Source organism: Eretmochelys imbricata, chromosome 2 (genome assembly GCF_965152235.1).
Source record: "Eretmochelys imbricata isolate rEreImb1 chromosome 2, rEreImb1.hap1, whole genome shotgun sequence".
NCBI lineage: Eukaryota > Metazoa > Chordata > Testudines > Cheloniidae > Eretmochelys > Eretmochelys imbricata.
This window is the reverse complement of record NC_135573.1, coordinates 67,765,018-67,772,086: the sequence shown is the minus strand read 5'-3', so window position 1 is coordinate 67,772,086 and position 7,069 is coordinate 67,765,018.

The window sequence follows — 7,069 nt, the reverse complement described above, 5'->3', positions numbered from 1 at the left end:
CCCACTCCACCCCTTCTCCAAGGCCCTGCCCCTGCTCCTGCTCAATCCACCCCCGCTCCCCCACTTGCTCATTTTCAGCCAGCTGGGGCAGGGGGTTGGGGTGCGTGGGGGTGAGGGCTCCTGCTGCGGGTGCAGGCTCTGGGTTGGGGCTGGGGAATTTGGGGTGCAGGAGGAGGCTCAGGGCTGGGGTGGGAGTTGGGGTGCAGGAGGGGATGAGGGCTCTGGCTGGGGTGCAGGCTCTGGGGTGAAGCTGGAGATTAGGGGGTTGGGGTGCTGGAGAGGGCTCCAGGCTGGGGCAAGGGGTTGGGCATGGGAGGGGGTGGGGTGCGGGCTCCGGGTGTTGCTTACTTCAGGTGGCTCCCAGGAAGCAGCAACATCTCCCTCTAGCTCCTGCGTGGAGGTGTGACCACGTGGCTCTGCGTGCTGCCCATGCCTACAGACACTGCCCCCTCAGCTCCTATTGGCCACGGTTCCTGGCCAATGTGAGCTGCTAAGCTGGTGCTGGGGCAGAGCATGGAGCCCCCATGGCTGCCCCTCCACCTAGGAGCCAGAGGGAGATGCTGGCAGCTTCCTGGGAGTTGCATGGAGCTGGGTAGGAAGCCTGCCTGCGCCGACAATTGGACTTTTAAGAGGCCGGTCAGCAGTGCTGACTGGAGCTGCCAGGGTCCCTTTTTGACCGGGCATTCTGCTCGAAAACCAGACACTTGGCAACCCTAACTTGAATTGCAGTTCTACTATGAAATTCTTTTGTAAAAATGTCTGTAAGGTTCTATATTTGTGATTCAATTATTTCTATATCAAATTTGCTCAGTTTACAATTCAAAATACTTTTTTTCTGTCTGTCCTTGTATCCTCAGTCTGGCATTTGAAAATCAAGCCATGTTCTTTCTGATTCATGTATCATCATCCTTAATAAAGATTTTACAGTCCAAATACTGCCCTCAGTTACACCTATGCAAGCTCATGGTTCTCAGATTGTACATTCATTTATATTCATGAAATTTTTTTGCCATTAGTAGGATTGCAAAAGTGTAACTGATGGCATAATTTGAGGACAATGGAGACACACAGGTTGTCTTGCAATTTGAACAATTATAATTGTTATCAAATTCCGATGATGAACATGAGCCAGTTCAGTATTCCAGAGCTTGGGTGCTTCTGCAGGACAGATGGGATGGAAAAGCAAATAGTCAAACATTTCAAGTAGTTGCATGTAAATCTGAATGCGCTCAATAAGCACATCTGCTACAGCTGTCACTACTTTATTTTTTAACAACGCTACTTGGTTTTTTAAAATCCAAAGTGGATGTTTTTCAAAAACTCATGCTCTTGTTCAAACAGAAATTAATACAGGGATGTCCTATGACCTGTCTTGTACATTAGGTCAGACTAGATGATCCCAACTGGGCTTACAATTCGTGAGTCATATTTATTGGGTCTGACTTTCAGTCCTGTTGCCTAATAGATGTCTGTTTGGCTTTCTCTCTCTTTGTGGCACTAAATGAACACTGTGCTCACAAAAGGCTGATCCAACCCAGGTTATTCTTGGGAGCTGATGACCCTTTTTAGTCATCATCTCCTCCAAGCCTGAGAATGGAAAAACATAAGAACACTATTATTAATGTTCAAAAGATGACTACAACATAGAATATTTTGCAGACACTGCAAGAAAAAATTACTAGCTCTTTTGTGTTGTAACTATCTCATAGGTGACCTTGACATACATTTAGCTAGCCCTTTGCTTTTCTACATTTCTAAATAATTTATGTGCCACCCTGCCATGGATTGCACACTGGTCAGATTCTGTGGAGACAAGCCACAATAGCGTCAAAGCCTGTTAACGGTATGAAGATGGTATGATGTGAAATAAGGGCATTGTATGGCAGACAAATTCAGGTAACTGTACTGGAAGATTTAATTGCTAGCCCAATGCAAATATTTGATAATTGACTCCTCAGTGTAGCAGACAAAGGTATAACTAGATCTAATGGGTGCAAGTCAAAACTGGACAAATTCAGACCAGAAAGAACATGTAAATGTTTAGCGGTGAAGGTAATTAACCCTTTGCTTATGGTGGATTCAACATCATTGGAAATTTTAAAATAGAGATTGGATGTTTTTCTAAAAGATCTGCTCTAGTTCAGACAGTTCTAAGGTCTGTGATACACAAGTCACACTAGATGATCCCTTCTGGCCTTAGAATTTATGGCCCAGATCCTCCAAGGTATTTAGGCACCTACCTCTCACTGTAATCAATGTCAGTGAGACACCTAAATACCTTGGAAAGCTAATTAATAGCCCATGGGTCCCCTACTTTTCCAATAGGGCAACTGAGGAATAAAGGGTAATGCTGGATTTTGAAGTTTGCAGTTTAGGGGTAGGATCATGGTTTTCCACAGAGCTGAGTAAACATGGCGCACACAGTACAATGGGCTTGGGAATGATGTCAACAGGCTTCCATCACTTACTGACTGCTCCTTGTCCTAATACAACAGTAATAATGGTGGTGATTGGGATCTGAATAACGTATTGCATGTGAGAGGATTTGGGTACTAATGAACAGTCACCCAGGCCTACCATCTTCCATAGGTCTATGAACAACCATGAACACAGGTCCATCTCCTGCTTCAGTTCCAGCACTGTGTCTATATCGCAGACAATGAGCAGGATAGCTTCCTTTAATAAATGGTAAAAAATATTTTGGGATGTCCTCTTGCAAAGAGATGGGGAGGTAGGAACACTGGCTAATCCTATAATACATTACTGGCATGACAAGCATTCCACTGAAGTGTAAAAAAAAAAAGAAAGAGCTTTTAGGCATCTGTCAGAGGTAGGTAAATGTGCCCAGCCTAGGAATTCAGTGAGTTTGGGGTTTTATTCCATGGCTACTTGTCTTTAGTGTCCATTACATTAGTGTTCAACTGAAGTACAGTCCTCTGCCCTGGCATATTTTGCTGGTCTGTTCCCACTTTAAAATTGAACACTGATTCTATGAGAAAAGGGAGAGAGATGATCTTACCTATAACAATATCATGTAATGTCCCTTATTCTTAATTTAGTTAAAAAAGCAATAAGCCAGAAGGTGGGCTTATGTTCAAAGTCACTGCCTGAAGAACTTTCATGCTGAAATTGTATCCGTCAAAACATGTAAGGGTCTGACAGGTACCTTCTTGTCAGGCCTCAGTACGCTCTACAAGTAGTTGCCATCTCTCTTAGACAAATCAAATATTTGTGGGAAACTCTTCAGCCTGCTTGGAAACCATATGTAGAGTCTTAATCCGTATGAATCTTTGGCTGTCTCACCCAGCTTGGACTTGTAAAAAACAAAAAGCAACCACCATTTATATTTTTAATTAAAAAAACAAAACAAAAAAACCTCAACAACATAGCTGGTGATAAATTACTTTTCCAGGGTTGGTCTGTATGCATGGTGAATTTTTTAAAAGTTTGTGCAAACAGTTCTAAATTTATATATATACTATGACAATGGTGTGTATAACATCTTCTAGTACCCCGTACAACTCGGTGTATATCAGAGTCCACAGAAGTGATTTATATGAAAAGGACACACTAATATGATTTTTACACAACATAGTATAGATTAAGTATAACAGTTTAGAGCAGTGATACTGAGCCTGAAGCTCTTGAGCTGCAACTGGCTCTTTAATGAGTCTCCTGCGACTCCTTGCAGCACAATATTAAAACACTGTGTGATTTCATTATTAACCAATCAGGATACTTTTACTATGGTATTAACCAATTGTAGTTGATAAAATATTTGGTCAGTCATTTCGTGTGAGAATTTATATATACACACAGACACACACAGAAAATGAATTCACACTACTATAGCTCTTTTGGGTAATATTAACCCCTAATTTAGCTCCTGAACCACTGAGGTCCGAGTATCACTGGTTTAAAGTAATAGTGAAAGTTAGTGGCGTATATACCCCACCCAGGGGTAATGCAACAATGTCGTGTGGTCTCCCCAACATGTTTCAATCTATGTTAACCACCAGAAACCACTTAATTAAAAATGTAAGTATTTTCACAATTAACTGTCTTATAACATGGGCTGCATCAAAAGAAGGCTCGGCTGCAGGTTGAAAAGAAATTGAAGAGTGACTGGCTGTTGATTACATTTTAAAAATATGAATCACAGAATTCATCTCCCCAATTTAAATCCTTGAAGACGTAGTGAACCATTATGCCAATGAATTAATAGAATTATGCACAAATTAAACATTTAGAAGATGCTAAAAAATCTCTCTAAAGCTATAGGGAACATCTGATATTGCTTTACCTGATACAGGCTAAAAATCATGAAGAGACTGGATTGTAATGCACATGCACAAGGGGGCAACCTTGCCATTGTTACTTCTTGAATATATAATTGTACATCCTGATTATTCTGTTTTATTACAGAACATGCCCAAGAAGCACAGGGTGACCAGATGTCCCATTTTTAAAGGGACAGTCCCATTTTAGGGGACTTTTTCTTATATAAGTGCCTATTAGTCCCCACTCCCTGTCCCGTTTTTTCACAGTTGCTATCTGGTAACCCTAACTAGGCAGAACTATTTTATTTTGGAATCAAAATATTAAATACTTAAAACTTACTAGGTTTCCCTTGCTTTTATCATTCTTTCCTTTTATCATCCTTCACACTTTTCCTTTTCTTCTGTTATATATCCTGGTGTCCATCCCTCTGCTTTTCTACCTTTTCCATTGTCCCCATCCAAAGAATATTTTTTCTTCCTTCTTATACTTACTTTCAATTTCTTTCCCTTAGCTTCTCATCTCAATCTCTTCCTCCTTTCTTTCCTTTCCCCTCATCTTCTCTAAGTCCCCACATCCCAAAACCCACTAACTCTCCATAGTCCCAAACCACCCTATCTATCTCTATGACACTCCACCACCCCAGGTCCATTTCCCTAGTACTAATCCTCCCACGGTGTCCAGTCTTTTCACCTCTCCACTGCTAATTGTCTCAAGGTTCAGTGTAGTGCAGTGAAGGGAAGAGGCATGCATGTGGAGTGAATGACCTCTCTGTATTCCTGGTGAGAGAGAAGAGAAAGATTACTCCTCACAGCACATTCACTCCTGAGTAAGTAAAATGGGTTTTCTCAGTTGCTTTGCGTGCCTACAGGGGTTAGCTTGGGGCAGGTGGGTGGGGGAGGAGGAAGCCTGCGATCCTTGCTGTTCTTGGAGCATTCTGCTTCTTCAGAAAGTTCTCACTCCTATTGGTGTTCCATTTCCAGACAGAGCAGACGTGAGCCAAAGACACTGTCATGTAGAGATGCATCATGTGTCTTTTACATGACCACAGTTTTATTAGCACCTTATTAAAAAGCAAACAAACCCATGGCTGTTTGATATTTCAAGAAAGCAGTGGGCGGGGTGGTGGAAGGTACATGCAAGCAGCATCTCAGTTGCCTACTAGAGGCCTATGAACTATACAGGTCACCACTACGCTGTAGCATATACTACTCCAAAGACATTAATTCCCCTCTCCGCGCCCCCCCCCCCCAAAGGCTTAAAATGTATCACAAGATAATTACACAAGAAACGCATCAGTCAGAGGAAGTCAAAAGCTAGGATGGAAGCTGATACCACACAAAATGCACCCAGGCCTTTCACAAGTCATGGTTTCAGTGAGGAAGATATGAGCAGTGAAGATAACACTGTCGCATCTACTTCAGATCTATGAAGAAAATTGCACTGCCTTCTCTGAGGAACCTAGGTATTTATGCTCTAGGACTTGGAGACAGTTGCCACGCTTGCGCTAACTTCTGAGTGACAACGATCAAAGTAGAAGTATGAAGAGAGAATGCCAGAGAGGATTGGCTAGAACTTCTACCACTTTCTTGCATGCTTATAGCCTCAACATCTCCATCCCCAATGCAGTTATAAATCTGGGGATGAGGCATCACTGGTTCTTTGCCTAAAGGTTCTGCTCAATCACCATAGTCAAGGGTTAAATCATCTAGCATGCCTTCTCAAACTTTTACATCGCATGGAGTGTACTTTATTACAGAGTATCTTGTGGGCCTCCTGCCCATTTATGACAACATAACATTCCTCTGGCAATTACAATTGGCAACATGGAAAATTAAAAGCACACTTACACCTGAAAATATAATACAGCAACTGAAAATGGAGAAGCCACCACCATGTGATCAATCAGCTCTCTCTCAGACCATCAGTGGATCACAGACCATAGTTTTGGAAACCTATTCTAAATTCTCTCTCCCGACAAAGCTATTTTCTTCATACTTGGGAATCCACCGGAGGGAGGGGGGAAAAAAAAAAAAAAAAAGAGAACCCAAGTGGGCTTTCCCCTCTAGTCACAAGGAAGATAAGGAAGTCACTAGATGTATTGCTAAGGAAGATATTGAGCCCTCATCTCCTCTCCTCTCTCATTTACCATAGATATTGCCTGCTAAATAGTAGGGAGGTCCAAACTACCTTTTAGTTTAATACAGCTGAAGTGATAACATCTCTGAACTTTCCACAGAGGTCACTCAGTAATCCCTTCTCTGTATGTGGGGAAGAAAGAAGACAGAGCTGAGGGACTCAAAAAATAAAATATATCCCAGATCACAGAAGCTGGCAGTGCTCATGCTCTGCAGGAACTGAGATGGTGGCTGAATCTAGTGCCCGTTGGGTACAATACAGCAAGTTAGTATTTACTCCTGCACTCCCCACGCTAAAATAATGAGGACATGCTGAAAGGCAGGTGACAAACAATACCCTCCCCAGCTGAGAGGTCTTTAGCAATAGGGCCAGGCTCACAGGAGGTTTAAAAGGGCTCCAGCATCTGGTTACTCTAAACAGTAGTCCCAGGAGGAAGTAGAACCCTCTGTACCTGTCCCCTACCTTTGGAGAAGGCAGCTGGAGCTCCCACCCACAGGAGGAGAAGGGACCATGCCACAGGGCCTTTAGAAAATATTTTTCTATCATCCATTTTACAATACGAGTCAACTGGCTGTGCCCCACCTGTCCAACCATTTATAGAACTTGCCCTATTTCTCCAGCACTGTCAGGCTGGAAAGGAGGACATGTTAGG